At 41.6% G+C, this 15084-nt stretch overlaps 1 protein-coding gene across 2 annotated transcripts in view; it reads left to right on the top strand.

Annotated features, from left to right (window-relative positions):
* The window catches only part of SSBP1 (single stranded DNA binding protein 1), a gene marked incomplete at its 5' end in the record, with an annotated part of 1088662 nt that overhangs the window by 474382 nt on the left and 599196 nt on the right, over window positions 1-15084 (top strand).

The raw sequence follows: 15084 nt of genomic DNA, 5'->3' as shown, positions 1-15084 counted from the left end.
AGGAATAAGGACTATGAGGTAACCATAATAGATTTTAACTATTAGGTTGGGTTGAAGTGAGAGGGTAAACAGAGGTGAAGAATGGATTATTAAAAAGAGTGAATGAGATGAAGGGAGGGGTTGGGTTGAGGTTGAAGGTGGATGTGTAGTAAGTCTGTGTGGATGAGGTTTTGATTGGATAACTGGCTAAGGGGTGTGGGTGGATAAGGTATAAGTTTGAGGATATGGGGGTGGGTGAGGAGCGGAGTGAGCCCAAGTGTAGTGAGGGCGAATGGAGAGGGCCGACCTAGGAGTCTACTGGTATGGGAAATGTTAAAAATCAGTCTGTAAGTATGGGTCCCGGTGAAGATCCTGTAACAGTACTGATTTGGAGTATGAATTTTAATAGACTCCAAATCAAAACTAAAGCAAGAGCTAGTAGAAAGAATGTTAGACCTTACAAGTGGAATTAAAGGTAGTACATTGCAGGTATGGGAAAACTGTACAGCTTAGCAGTAGCTGCAGGCAGCAGTCATCCTTAGTGGGGTGCTCAAAGAGTACAGCTTAAATCCTATATGACTAACTGCACAGGCAAGATGGTGAAGTACACAATATTGGAAGCATGTTTTCTTTGGCGAAAAACTCAGGCACTTGGTGTTTTCAGTTCAGTTTGAATGACAGTCTTTACAGACGAGTCTGCGGTTGCATGGCAGCAGCAGGGAGTGAAGGAAAGAGGAGAGTATACTAGAGGGAGAAAAATAGTGGGAAGGTTTGAACGTGGAGTCAGGAGCAGTATGGTTAAAAGACTGAGAAGTTGAAATCCAAAATCAAAAAACAGTGCTATAAAACAATACAGATATCAGCAGTAAACAACAAGTAGTAGTCACTTAATAGTACAAGACTTTATCATGTGTGTGATAGAGTAATACAGCAGTCCTAACTATTGTTTAGACTACGTTGGTCACACTGCATGGTAAAAGGTTTTGCCAGTGGTAATGCATGTATCCTCAAACCACTATTTACATGGTATACATCAGGGTTACCATTCACTGTATGAGGTATACAGCCTAACATCACAGACTAACTGTGTTCAGGATGTAGGCAGTTTTAATGAACAGTGCATTTGCTTTTTAGCATAGTCACTGTACAAATAGCAGTTTGAGTAACATCTGCAGGTAAGCTTATTGACCAAATAGCAAATAATAACCTAACAATCAACACAGAGTGCAGACAGTTAACAGTGTAGAATAACTGTCTTTGCTAACCAAGCGTGTTAACAAAATACTGTACTAGGCACTACCAGAAGCTACAAGACAACAGATTGCAGATCCAAGTTAAATGAATAGATAACAAAAATATCAGAATCCTTACTAGAACGGAGCACCCAAAATACTGTAGATGAACTGCTGCAGTGGAATTTGAAATTGTCACTTGGGGCTTATCAAAGCTTTGCTATATTTGCAATGGACACTGTAGGAGGGGGAGAGAACAGTTCACCCACTCACAAGAGGAATGTCCATGTATGCGAAAAGGTCGAGACCCTAGATTCTAGTGCTATAGCAAATTTTAAAAATCAACCTGTAAGTATGGGTCCAGGTGAAGATCCCGTAAGAGTAGCGATCTGAGGTATGACTTTTGTCCAAATCAAAACTAAAGCAAGAGCTAGTAGAAAAATGTTAGACCTTACAAGTGGAATTAAAGGTAGTACATTGCAGGTATGGGACAACTGTATAGCTTAGCAGTAGCTGCAGGGAGCAGTTGTCCCTGGTGGGGTGCTCACAGAGTACAGCTTAAATCCTATATGACTAACTGCACTGCAAGATGGTGCAGTACACAATGTTGGACTCGAACTTTCTTTCACGAAAAATGTAGGCACATGGGTCCACCTATTTTGGTGCTTTCGGTTCAGATTGAATAACAGTCTTTACAGATGAGTCCACGGTTGGACGGCAGCCAGCAGGGAGTAATGGAAGGAGGAGAGTGTATTTGGTGTTTTCAGTTCAATTTGAATGACAGTCTGTACAGAGGAATCCATGGTTGCACAGCAGCCAACAGAGAGTAAAGGAAGAAGGAGTGTATAGTATGGAGCACCCAAAATGCTGTAGATGAACTGCTGCAGTGCAGCAATAAATGTGATGACACACTACTGGACCAGTAATCAAGAAGCCTCAATCCTCACCACTCGCACCAGTGGGGGATATATATTGGGAAGATGACAAGGTACACACACAGTATTTCCAGCTGCAGCTCTCTGCATCAAGTGCAATTTCCCTTAGGAGCACACAGAGACCACCATCAATCTGGGGCTGGTTTATCCCTCTTTCTCCAGATCCCCAGTAAGACTCCCCACTGGCACAGCAATAGAGTTGAAATCACAGCTGAGTGGCTAAGCCAAGACCTTCAGCACCCTGTCCAAGTAGCTGATACACACACTCTTTTAGGTTTGATTTACACACACACACACACACACACACACACACACACACACACACACACACACACACACACACACACACACACGGGAAAGGCTGGCACAGATCTACTAGCTATGCCACCTTTTTCACAGACTATAAGGTAGTTATCACTGCCACCAGCCAGCTCCTTATCATCTGCTTGAAGGTCCTTAACAAAGGGTGTCCAATCTTACTGTGTAATGTTAGTATTAATACAAATGGTAGTTTGACCAAGAGCAAGGTTATTAGGAGTGACCTACACAGTGTCACCAAATAAATATGCAAGTACATACCGAACTTAAATATCTCTAGATGGATCAGCCGTAATGAAAGGTTTAAATAAATGTAATAATAAATATATTGAGAAAATACTCAATATATATTTGCAGCGACATCAGAGTTCAAAATCACAGGAAATATTTAAAACAACATTGCAGGACAGTCTCACATAAATAAAGAAAAACATCTAAACTATGCTTCACTATATTCCTGACTGAATCTAAGAGAATTACTATACCCTAGAAACTTAACAGAACAAGGCAAATGTGTGATGAATGGGTATTTCTATTGCCAGGTCCAAGACAGAATACAGAATGCTGTGTCTCTCTAAGAGACTTCTTAAATTAATATCTCAAATATTACTGCTGGGGCAGCTTGTAGAATGACATAATTTCTTGTCATCTGACTCTATCCCAGGTAAAACCCCCGCTGCTGGAAGCTAACAGTATTTAACATCTACCTGTGGAAAATGCATAGACAAGGGCTTTTCCTTACATCTTAGGCAGATAGCAGAGGTCGTAAAACAATAAAACACTTCCAAGACAATACAGAAATCTCCCTAGTTTTAGACATTGTGTCGCCTTGCTGCATTGAAACAGAAAGATATAATCTTTTATTGCGTAGCCATAAAGTAATTTAATTTCAGCTATTTTTCTGAAGTTAACCTCCTGTATTCCAGTTTCCGTTATTTCTATTCTTTTCCAATAGGGCACATTATGGATACATTTCAAGCACTTTGCAAAAACCTTTTCAACACACACTTCTGTACCAGCAGTTTGATATACACATGACATGCAGTTCTAATACATTTGTAGCACAAGCATCTTATATGAATCGTGTTGAAATTCACAAATGACATATGATTATTTACAAAATTCCAGATAGCTGAGCTGGCAGTATTTCTGTTTGTCACACTGCCTATACCACAATGGACAGACTAACAGCCATAATGTGGTGGTGCAGGATGCCTTATGCAAGCACAATTACTATTTGCCATAGAGTCCAAACTGATGAGTATTAATTTTTATTTTGTCTACACTATATTTAACTGACATAACCAAACTGCTTACTGCCTGTTATAGGCAACTTATGTCTGTTTTACAGGGCTACCTCTGACCCAAATGTAAAGGAAATGCTGCGCATCCATAAGTCAAATTGTACTGGAATTCCAGGGACCTCAGTCTGTTGGAGAGAGAGATATATCTCACAGAGGTTACCACTGCTCTGGAATAGGCTCCAAATCCATATCAATCAGAGCACCTGCTTGACCCTGTTTAAGAGCAACCTGGATGACTGGAATGGAAAACCACAAATTTTGGCTGGGGATTGGCCTACCTTCTTTCCTGGAGATGGATAGTCATTGCTAGAAAAAACTTGGGCATAGACGATATCTCTAATTTAGTAATGTAATTGGGATTTAATAGCTAGGCTTGTAAAGACCCTTGGGTCAATAGCCTTGTAACATCCTATGAACCTATATATCATGAACTCTACAATATTAATAATCGTTATGATAATCATCTATTATGTAAATAAGGCTGCATCTGCCATCTTATCAGGCCTTCCATATAATTCATGCTTGAACACTATGACTTTATTATGTCTGTTGAGTTCTTATTCTGACCAACAAATGTGTGGTATTTCAAAATTTTAGCTTGAATGTTGTGGCTTAATTATGTCTGTTAAGTTCACATTCTGACATAGTAATTAGTTGTTGTAATTTGTGCTTGAATGTTATGACTTTGTTATGTCTGTCTAGTTTGTCATTCTGTTAACCATATGTATCTGGAGAGTTTCCACCCGGGCCTCTGCTGGAAAAGGGTAACTCACGAGCCAGTCTGACTCTCCTGTTAAACAAAGGACACATAAATAAATAAATATTAAATTTCAAAGGACATACTTGTGCAATGGATATAGTTTGCTAAAGTACTCTTTACAACTCTGTGTGTTGTGTAATCTGTTAACCAGTTCATTCAACCACTTACAAAACTGACATTAGATAAGTTTACTAGATGGAAACATTGCAGTGTAATTGTACTAGTCAATATTGCTCAGTATATAAAAAATCACTGGAGGGGATTCAGTAATCCTCCATGTAAGACTAACTAAGTCTTACTTGGGAACGGCAGCCTAAGAGTATGATGTCAGCGCGCCATGCATATTCATGAGGGCGCGCTGACTCAACTCCAAGGCTAACACTGAGCATGTAGGAGTGCAGGGGGTGTGTCAGACTGCCGAGCAGTTCAAATGTCCACACCCCTGCAAGTGTCTAAATCTGCAAATGTCAGCAGATATGAGCGAGTCCGCTCAAATGAGTATACACCCAACACTACACTCCCCCACATTCAAACCCCCTGTACAAATGAAATAAAATGTAAAACTATTTTTTTTTATTATTCCCGATATAGCTGCCCGTATTTGCGCGTGTGTGCGCAGGTGTGCACATTGCTTAGCTACAGTTAGCAGTTTAGACATTGAAGAGGATAATAAACCACTTATATGCAAATTAAGCCAAATAGCAATAGCATAGTGGTAGAGCCTTTGCACAAAGAGGAGGCATTCCCAATTCGAGTCCCACCATTCTCCTTTCCATTTTCTGTAGGAAATCTGTGCATAAAAATAATTCCTGACATTTACCTTTTAAATTTTATTAAAATGCATTGAAATGGCCTATGTAGTAGTGAGCAATATTTTAAATATTTATAAGAAGGTGAAACGGTCATGCATACTAATGAATGCATAAATAACCTATCTTAAGCAATGTGAAACACTGCTAAGCAACGTTTACCAGTATTAAGCACATTTAAGAATAATTGCCCATAGCTAAGCACTGCTTTAACTAGTGTAATGGCTTTGCGCATAGCTGTGCATTGCGCCAACTCGCGCAAACAAAACATGTTTGCATGGAGCTGCACACAGCGCTAACTAGTGCAACGTCGGACAACGTAGAGCAACGTTGAGCAACGTTGGGCAAAGTTGAGCAAAGTCGGCTAAACACAGCCACACCTCCTAGCCGGTCAGGCCAGTAGTAAAATAAAAAGCAATGACAGGCCTTGAACCCAGGATACTGTGCACCATAATCACAGTACTGAAACACTAAGCCATGACAGCTTTTGCTGTTCATGCACTGTCAACATACATATACATATTAATCAAAGTTTACTCAGTGCTAAGCAGGTGTGCACTCAGCTGAGATCTTTCAAAACCGGCCAATCACAAATAAGTGTGGGAAATGAGGCATATTTAAGCTCCATAGGTGGGAATAATTGCCATAACTGGTTGTAGCTCCCATCTGCAGTCAGAATGGCTCTCGTTTTTTGAGCGCAACGGTGAGGCATTGAGGAGTCAAAAGTGATGGTTTGGCTACTTGTCCATCATCATGATGCAAGACTCAAGCAGGGCCAGTTCCAAGGCACTGAGTACAAAGCGGAAGCCTGGGACCGTCTAGCACATGATCTCACCAGTGCCACAGGCATCCCTCGGACTGGTAAGCAGGTCAGATACCACCATGCAGACCTGAAGAGATGCAAGCAGGACCAACTGAACCAATGGATACAGGAGGCCCGTGGGAATGTTAATGCCCCATTACTGAGTAGGTAGCCATGGAATGGAGTATGTAAGAATTGCTATTGTAGTGTATATTATGAATAGGTATGTCTCAATATCCCTTCATTTACTTCACAGCTGCAGGTGTCCGTGCTGCGAATCAGCAAGCCTATGCAGATAGGCTGCTAAGGCTGTGCCACCAGGCAGGTTAGCAATTATTCTGCATGTATTGTTATATAAAATAAGTGAGAAAGCCTGAAAAAGAGTGTTGTAATCCATTAATAAAGGTATAGTCCTGAATAATTTCTCTGCATGTACTGTTATATAAAATAAGTGAGAGAGCCTGAAAAAGAGTGTTGTAACCCATTAATAAAGGTATAATACGTCTTGAATAAGTCTTCTGCATGCACTGTAATATCAAATAAATGAGAGAGCCTCTAGAAAAGTGTGTAATGTAATTAATAAAGGTATAATTCCTGGAGTGTGTCTGTGTCACTTACTTTGAAATGTTGTTGTACTCTTGCATTATATAAATAGTACTGTTGTATTAAGCGCTGTCAATCCACAGTTGGGCGGGCCCATATAAAGTGGATGAAGGGAGTGCCAGTAGCTGTGAAGCATATATACAGTCCTCAACTGTTGGTTAATGGCTGGCATGCATAGGTAAATCTGGCACACGAGTAGCTTGTTAATCTGTTCCCCAGAAATGTCAGTGTGCTGCTAGAAATGTAGGGGGCTGCAGAAATATAACTGATAATGTCACCTGAACACATCCAGATATGTAGATATATAAATATAAAAATATATATATAAATACGTAGCAGTAACATCTGCATCCTGGACAGTTTGTATGTCAGACACAGGTCAGGTATATAAGGAACTAGCCAAACCCATTTCACAACGTAATGGACTTTGCCTAGTGTAATAATACATGTAGGGGATATACACATGCAGTCAATAGGAATGTAGTGTAAACTATAAGTAGATATAAGATGTTAATGGCGGTATCTTTTTACACCCTACTGTATGTGCATAAACAATGCAATTCTACACCTCAATGGGTATGTCTAATCTCAAAACATTTGTTGGGACATATGTCCTATTGGTTTATAAATATCTGCATTTTCTTTGATGCATGTGCCCTGTTCAAATACCACAATCTTGGTGGCCTGTTGCCACCAATCAATCCTGCATGCTGTTGGAATGTCCTTTGTTGTTCTATATATGCATGTGTCATGCTTGCTGTTCATCTGTTGGAATGGGAATATTACTGCATGCTGTTACAACTAATTTGGAATGCTGTTGGTTGTTACTAACCCATATTGTCATTAAATCCTCCTAAACATAGAAAGTATGGGAAGGCCGGTCCCAGTGGACCCACCTGTCCCACCTCAGCTGGCAATGGCACCTGGCACCAGCAGGTCCGGTGCCCAGCCTGGGACCTCCTCCTCCATTGGCTCTGTGCCACCTTCGGGTGGAAGCGCTGCAGGGGATGGGGCTCACCCCCCCGTGCAAGTGTGGCCGGAGGAGGGCCACCTATCACCCTCCGAAATGTTCAGGCTGTGGTGCGTAGGGAGATCCAGCGTTCAGTCGCTGATCCTCTACGCCAGCTCGAGGCGAGAGTGGCGCGACTCACGGGTGAGCCTGCCCCTCCTATACAGCCCCCAGCACAGCCACACTCTGGGCTGTGAAAGTGCAGTGGTGATTGTCCATGAGTGGGGATCTCGGTTCCACTGTTGCCACCTGTGGGCTCATGGGCTTGCGATTTCCAAACATCTTTCCCCGTCAATGGTGTTCACCCACCCCATGTGTCATATTCTACCCCTGTATGCTTCTTGTTTGTCTTGTCTGTGAACCTCCCCAACCTACTTCCCCAAATATACCTACTTCCCCTACCCCACATTCCACTCTCACCTGAAAAGAAAAAAAAAAAGGGCAATCTGCTCCCACAAAAAATTACGCCCCATACATAGCTGCCCATTTTGCACACATGTCCACTGGACACATAAACTGAAATTTAATTGGCAGTACAACATACTTTGTTGTCCTCACCCCTCTCTCAGGGGTTGAAGGTTTCAAACTTCCCTCCAAATTCCTAGTATATGCACAGCTGTTGCTGTTAAAGAAATGGGCAGCTATGGACATTCCCTACACCCATCCTGCACATCCCTATCTGTTTTCCCTACACTGTCTTACCCTCTTTGTGCCCCTTTTTCACCACTTTCCTATCTCCCCATTTTCTTTTCTTTTCTTTCAAAGAAATTAGCGCGGGGGTTAGCGGGAGTAAGCACTTTTAAGCAGTAGTTAGCAGGTTTGCGTGAGTGTGCGCATGTGTGTGCTTAGCTAAGTATTGCTAAGCATCATGCAAACCCATGCAAACCCACTTACAACTGCTTAAAAGTGCATTAGTCATCCTGCATGTGAGGGCCCTTGTTCTGCTCATCAGCAAAATAAAACACCACTGTCAGTCTCGAACCCCGGACCTTGGACTCACTAGACTGCATGAAGTACCACTAAGCCACAGTAGATATATAGCAGGTTGTTGCTGAAATATATATATCATGCATCAGAATGAGTGAATGTAAATGAAAGATAGGAATGCCATAACACAAAACCTGTTCTGTGGAACTTTACCAGCAGTTGTTGTGGAATTGCATTACATGACTGTGATAACAGAACCAGACATTCTAGCAGTAAATAATGTTACAGCAGCACTTTACAACCCCCAGATAGTATCATAGCAAGACAATCCCCACCCAAACGTACAAAATACCTGTGTGTTCAGGGTCCAGCAAGGATGTAGGTAGGCATACTCAGTACTGGAATTGTCCAGTTTTCATGAGCATCATGTGCTCATGTCAACAATAAAAAGCACCAACTGTGCAGAAGTGAGTACATTAATATTCACAGTATAGCAGTTCATGTGCCAAATTAATACATCTCAATAACTACATATGTATGGCAACTAAATGTATAAGTAGAAAAGAAACTACATACTGCCATGTATCTTGTGTTAGCATTTGTAGGGGTGAGTACAATTCTACACTGACAACTGTGTACTGGAAGTGGCAAAATTCAGGTCTGAGTACAACATTCAAATCACTGGCTACACCCCTAGCTTCATATATAAGAAGTATACCAACCTTCTGACTTACACAACGGTGTCCACAGCAAACAATCTTGGGCCCCACTTTGGAAAGCTGAAAGGGCTACGCCTACCTGACCTAGCAATTTATAGCATTGAGTTGCTACGACAGTGAGTACTGCAATTACCACACAGCAGGCTGCATGCAATTACCAAATGGTGGCCACCAATTGGTGCAGAGGCCATCACATGCACATGTGCAGATACCTATAAAAGCAGGCTGTACTTGCTGTCCACACATGCAATAATTTCATTGCAGCCACAGAGAGAGAGAGAGAGAGAGAGAGAGAGAGAGAGAGAGAGACACACAGAGACACAGACAGACAGACAGACACCGACAACAGCAACAGCAACAGCAAAAAAAAAAAAAAATAAGATATTAATATATATATATATATATATATATATATATATATATATATTAAAAAAATAAGATATAAATAAAAAAAAACAAAAAAAAAATACTAAACACACGGAACTGACAAATACAAACGGATACAAAGGAAAGGTATGTAACAGATATGTATTTATTGGCATGTAGTAGATGTTTTTGAAGAGTACTCTACATACTTTGAATCATCCATATGTGGCAGCAGTCTGTATCTATGCACAGATGCCCTGCATAACTACTGCCAAGGAGAAATCAGTGTGTAGCTGTGTGCAGTGGGATATGACTGTGACATATGTAGTTCAGCACTAAATGTCAAACATCTGATCCATGTTATCTGTGTTCTGTACAGTAGTGTGTACAATGGCTGTTTAGGGGAGTAGCGCATACAGTTATATAAACATGGATGTGACAGAGTAACAAATGCATGATAGTCATATTAATGTGTAGCTTAGCATTGACAACTGCTGTACCAGGCTAGTATGCTAATTTAGCATTTGCAGTTATATATACACCCTCTAATATTACTGTGTGCTCACATGTCACACCTGTTCATGTTGCAGCAAGGCCCAACAGGTCAGCAGTGAGGTCCACGGACTTACAACAGTGTGGACCTTGTGTGTGTATGGCACACACATACGGAGAGATCTGTCTGTGTCAGATATATTAGCATCTGTACACGTGCATAGAGCAAGGGGCATACTGCAACTGTTTGTGAAGGGTGGACATATATATGTTGGTGAAGGTTGTTATGTGCATATTTCTTTGTAGGTTGTAGTGTGTGGCAAACAAGACAGCATATAGTGCTGGTATATGACATGTGGTGGTTAAATGCTGTGGGTATGATTTGTCAAGTTTTTAGTGTTGCAGCCAGTGAGGCCTGCTAAAGCTACATGGGCTGAGAACACCTTCAATGCATTCCGCACAACACTGTGCAATATTATTATAAAACAGTATACCTCGCAACCTTCGCATAATTGATATTCCCACCATGAAAGGTGGACTGTATATGTGCCTATATGTATATCTATATGTACACCAATGTATGTTTATATTTATGTGTGTGTGTGTGTGTGTGTGTGTGTGTGTGTGTGTGTGTGTGTGTGTGTGTATATATATATATATATATATATATATATATAGATATATATACAGAGAGAGAGAGAGAGAGACAGGGTCATATTTATTGTGACAGATGCCTGGTGACAAAGCCATGGACTCAAGCTCAATGTTGAAACTGCATTGGCATCCCTTCTGGCAAAAACTCCGTACCCATGAACTACCACATAGGTGGTAGTCTACTTAACACCAAAACTGTGATAAGAGACCATGGGACACAGGTAGACAGTAGTCTCCCCTTTGATAATCACAGTGCTACACTAGTCATGTAATCTGTCTACATGGCACACCTCATCACAAAAGGTGTGTCATCCAGGGAAATATAGGTCAGTGTTCCCCTCTACTCATCACACATAAAGCCCATTATAGAGTACAATGCCCCATGTGGTATGTGCCTCACAAGACATCTACAGCAACTGGAAATGACACAGACATACCTCACAAAGAGTAATACCAGCCTCAGTTATGCAGACCATCTCACAAACCCACAACTAGACTGTGTACCACCTACCCAGAGGTGACCTCTGCCTAACATACTAAGCTATGTCAAACCCAGAGCTGTTGGACATGCTCCACGTAAACAGATCACAATCTCTATGAGCTACACGCTCTAGGGACCCAAACCTTTTGACCACAATAAACAGCACATGCTGGAGGGATAGATTCCTATCTCAGAGACATCCCATACTCTGGAACAAACCAACTATCCATAGCAAACAAAGCTCCATGTTTTATTTAGCAGTCGTCATAAATAATCCTGAAGATTGTATGGGAGATAGTGAATACACCCAGGCAATCACCTCTGTGTCTCTGCTTGACAGGGCCACGTGAAATATAATTACCTGTGTGGCAAAGGCCAGGGTAGTGTATGGCTAGACTTCTATAGGCCCTAGGGCCAATAGCCTCTTACCTACCTATGAAGTGATACACACCCACATGTACTTGTTGCAATAATTGCTATGTGAGGTTGACTGAGTGTGATGGTGAATGTGTTGGTGAATGTGTCAGAGTTTGGTATATGTGTGATAGCTTAGTGGGAAACTGTTTCTGTCATGGTATTATGTGTCCTAGCTGTGATCCCAGCAAAAGATGTGTATGCAATTGCTAGGCTGAAAAAGCAGTATGCCATACGGTCTGACATAGTCCCTTGTTGTCGACTGGGGTGCCCATTGTAGGCTAAAGCAGTACATGCATGCTTATTGAGTGTTACTGCTGGTGAATCCAACTCCTGTATGAACTGTAGTACTACCTGAAGCTGTATGCCTAAACAGCACAGTATGGTGTACGTCCACATTTATTGGAACCACTGTTTCGTGTGTTCACTGTAGTCCTCACAGATTACATACCTCAGGCATAAGGTCTCATAACTACTGACACACAGTACTGTAAGGTACACAGGTAAAGATCACCTGGGTTGCCATACCTATGTGTCTGGTATGTATGTCTGATGTGTGTGTGTGGGTATGCCTGTTCCATGGCCTCGGTCATATGTGTGTTACGGGATATAACTGCATATCTAGCAACATGTATAGTCTAGTACAGCAGTATGCCATCTATATTAACGAATGTGCACATATGTTAGGCAGGGGTCTGCCATCAACAACTAGTGTGGTATACTGGTAATACTGTCACTGGACTTTACAATCATTGCAATGGATAACATATTTCATGATGCGTTAGCATGATATATACCTCCTGTGGCTTGGTGGTGCATTGTGTCGCATACAGTGTGTCATGTACTGTTGTATAGTCTTACATACTGTTTTAACTTTGTTGCTGTGCAAAACATGGTTTGATATATAGAGTGTGCCAGGCACTGTCAGGCAGTTGTGGGTTGAGAACTGATATGTGGTAATGAAAGTGTGTATCTTCTGACAGCCAATAGGTTGCTATATATGGCAGTTAATTGATATCTGTACTTTACAATGTTACATGTCCACATGACTTGCTCACACATGTTGTTTCATTGTCTTCCAGGGTCATGTCCCACCATCGTAATCCCGCCTATAGCACGGCAGAGGAAGAACTGATCACAGCCAGCCTGGTGCAGCACTATGCCCTGATGTTCTCCAGAACTAGCCAGGACCAGCATGAGCGGACTGCGCTGTGGCAAGATCTTGTCCGTAGGGTAAATGACATAGGCATACATAACCGGACATATGAGCAGGTACGCCATCACTGCAGTGATTTAATTAGACATGTCCAGCAGCATGCGCCTGATATCCGCAGACAACAGCTTGCCACAGGTGGGGGGGTACCCATCCATCCCCCCCTCACCAGAGTGTAGGAGCTGCTCCTGAGCCAGGTGGCTCCTGGCCAACAACAACCACAACAAGTAACATGTGTCATCATGGAGGCCGGAGCCACCCAGCAAGTTGACATGGAGCGTGCAGGTAACATGGCATAGCTGTAGACTACTGTTACCTTTACTGGTAGAACATGCTTATTTGAGATGTGTACTGTGTAGTTAGACAATGTGGTGCCTAGTGTTGTGCAATACTAATAATTAGGAATAGAATCTGTAGGCTTGTGACTGTCAACTGTTGTACTATTGTAAGATTGCAAACACTCAGTAGCAATGCCACAGTTGTTGCCACTGACAAAGTGTCTCATATCCTTGTAGGTCCCTCTGGTGTGACAGCAAGGCAGCAGACCCAGGCTGGTGAGTGTGTTCTACCTTTAATATTGCTAATTAAATGTGCATGTCATAAGTGAGGTGTAGGCCATGTACACGTAACACACCTACGCATAATGCATGCTGTACATGTTTGCTGTGAGACTATGCACATCCCAGTAACATGGGTAGCTGCCTAAAACACATACAATACACAGAGCATCCCACACAATTCTGGCAACACTGTAGTGGACATTGGATAGGCAGAGTAGATACACATGCACACAACATACACAACTTTGTCATACGCAGTACACGTTAACATGCTACACATGGCGTATTCAGACACCCGCTGTAAGGTCACACTACAGTATCCCAAATGTCATCCACACAGCACACATAATATACCTAAGGGTTAGATGCCTCACATGTGGCTGTGCGACACTCTTCAACACATAACACATGCATGTTAGGCAATGCCCCCTATTGTGCACCATACAAACCCATGAAACAACTGGCTGTGAAATGGTGAATGTAGCCATGGTACTGCAGTTCTGGTACAGCATGGTATGAGCCGGTCTGGCACACATTAGTAGCATTGAGTGACCACATGATGCTGCATGATGATGGCTCATGGTAGTACACCCCATCCAGTTACAGTGACCACAGTACTACACATAGCATTATTTATTTTATTTATTTATTTATTTTACATTTGTTTACCGGGAAAATCCGACTGGATACATGTCCATTTTCAGTGGAGGCCCGGGGAGAAAAGCTCCAACATCAGAAAAAAAAAAACAAATATGAGTTACATACATACATACCAGTTTGTGGTTGGTTACAAATACATTTCATAGTGTTCTACAAACAAGGGAGGAAAATTACTAATATAGGTAATATAAGCAGCATACTTTAACACATATATTAAAAACGTCAATCATAAGGTAATGGTAAGAAAAAACTAGTCCTGTAAAAGAACTGGTAAACACAGAATAATGGTCTATCATGAGATTTTTTGATACAGGAAGAGTAAAAGAGGATTTAGGTTAGAGACAGTAGAGAAGAACCTTAGGATCCTAGGTATGAGTTAATCAGGAAATGAGCATTGGCATAGCCAGTGCGACTGGAAGTGGTGGAGTAGCTCTTTTTTGAAGTGGGGTAGACAGGTAGTGGTAATAATACTAAGAGGAAGGGAGTTCCATACTTTTCCAATGACGTTTGAAAATAGAGCATCACCGCCTGAGTTGAAGGATTTAACCATTTTCAAGAGTGGCCTGTTAGAGGAGCGAAGATTGTTTAGATTGGTATATGGTAAGACTAAGTTCTTAAGTGCAGGAAATTTATCAGGGTGTTTGAGTATTTTAAATGCCTCAATAAGTTGGGTCTGCTGTAAAAGGTTTGGGAGTTCTATCCACCCTAGGTTTTTTAGGTTGATACAATGATGGGTTCTATATGGTGTTCCTGTTGCAAATCTTGCAATATGATTGTAAGAACAGGAGAGTTTATTTAAGTCGGTTTTATTCAGGTTGATGAAAATTGTGGAGGCATAAAGAAGGGT

This window comes from Protopterus annectens, chromosome 11.part0 (genome assembly GCF_019279795.1).
Source record: "Protopterus annectens isolate FY-2018-M chromosome 11.part0, PAN1.0, whole genome shotgun sequence".
Taxonomy (NCBI): domain Eukaryota; kingdom Metazoa; phylum Chordata; order Ceratodontiformes; family Protopteridae; genus Protopterus; species Protopterus annectens.
The sequence above is the reverse complement of the archived record's forward strand: the minus strand, read 5'-3'. Positions and strand labels throughout refer to the sequence as shown.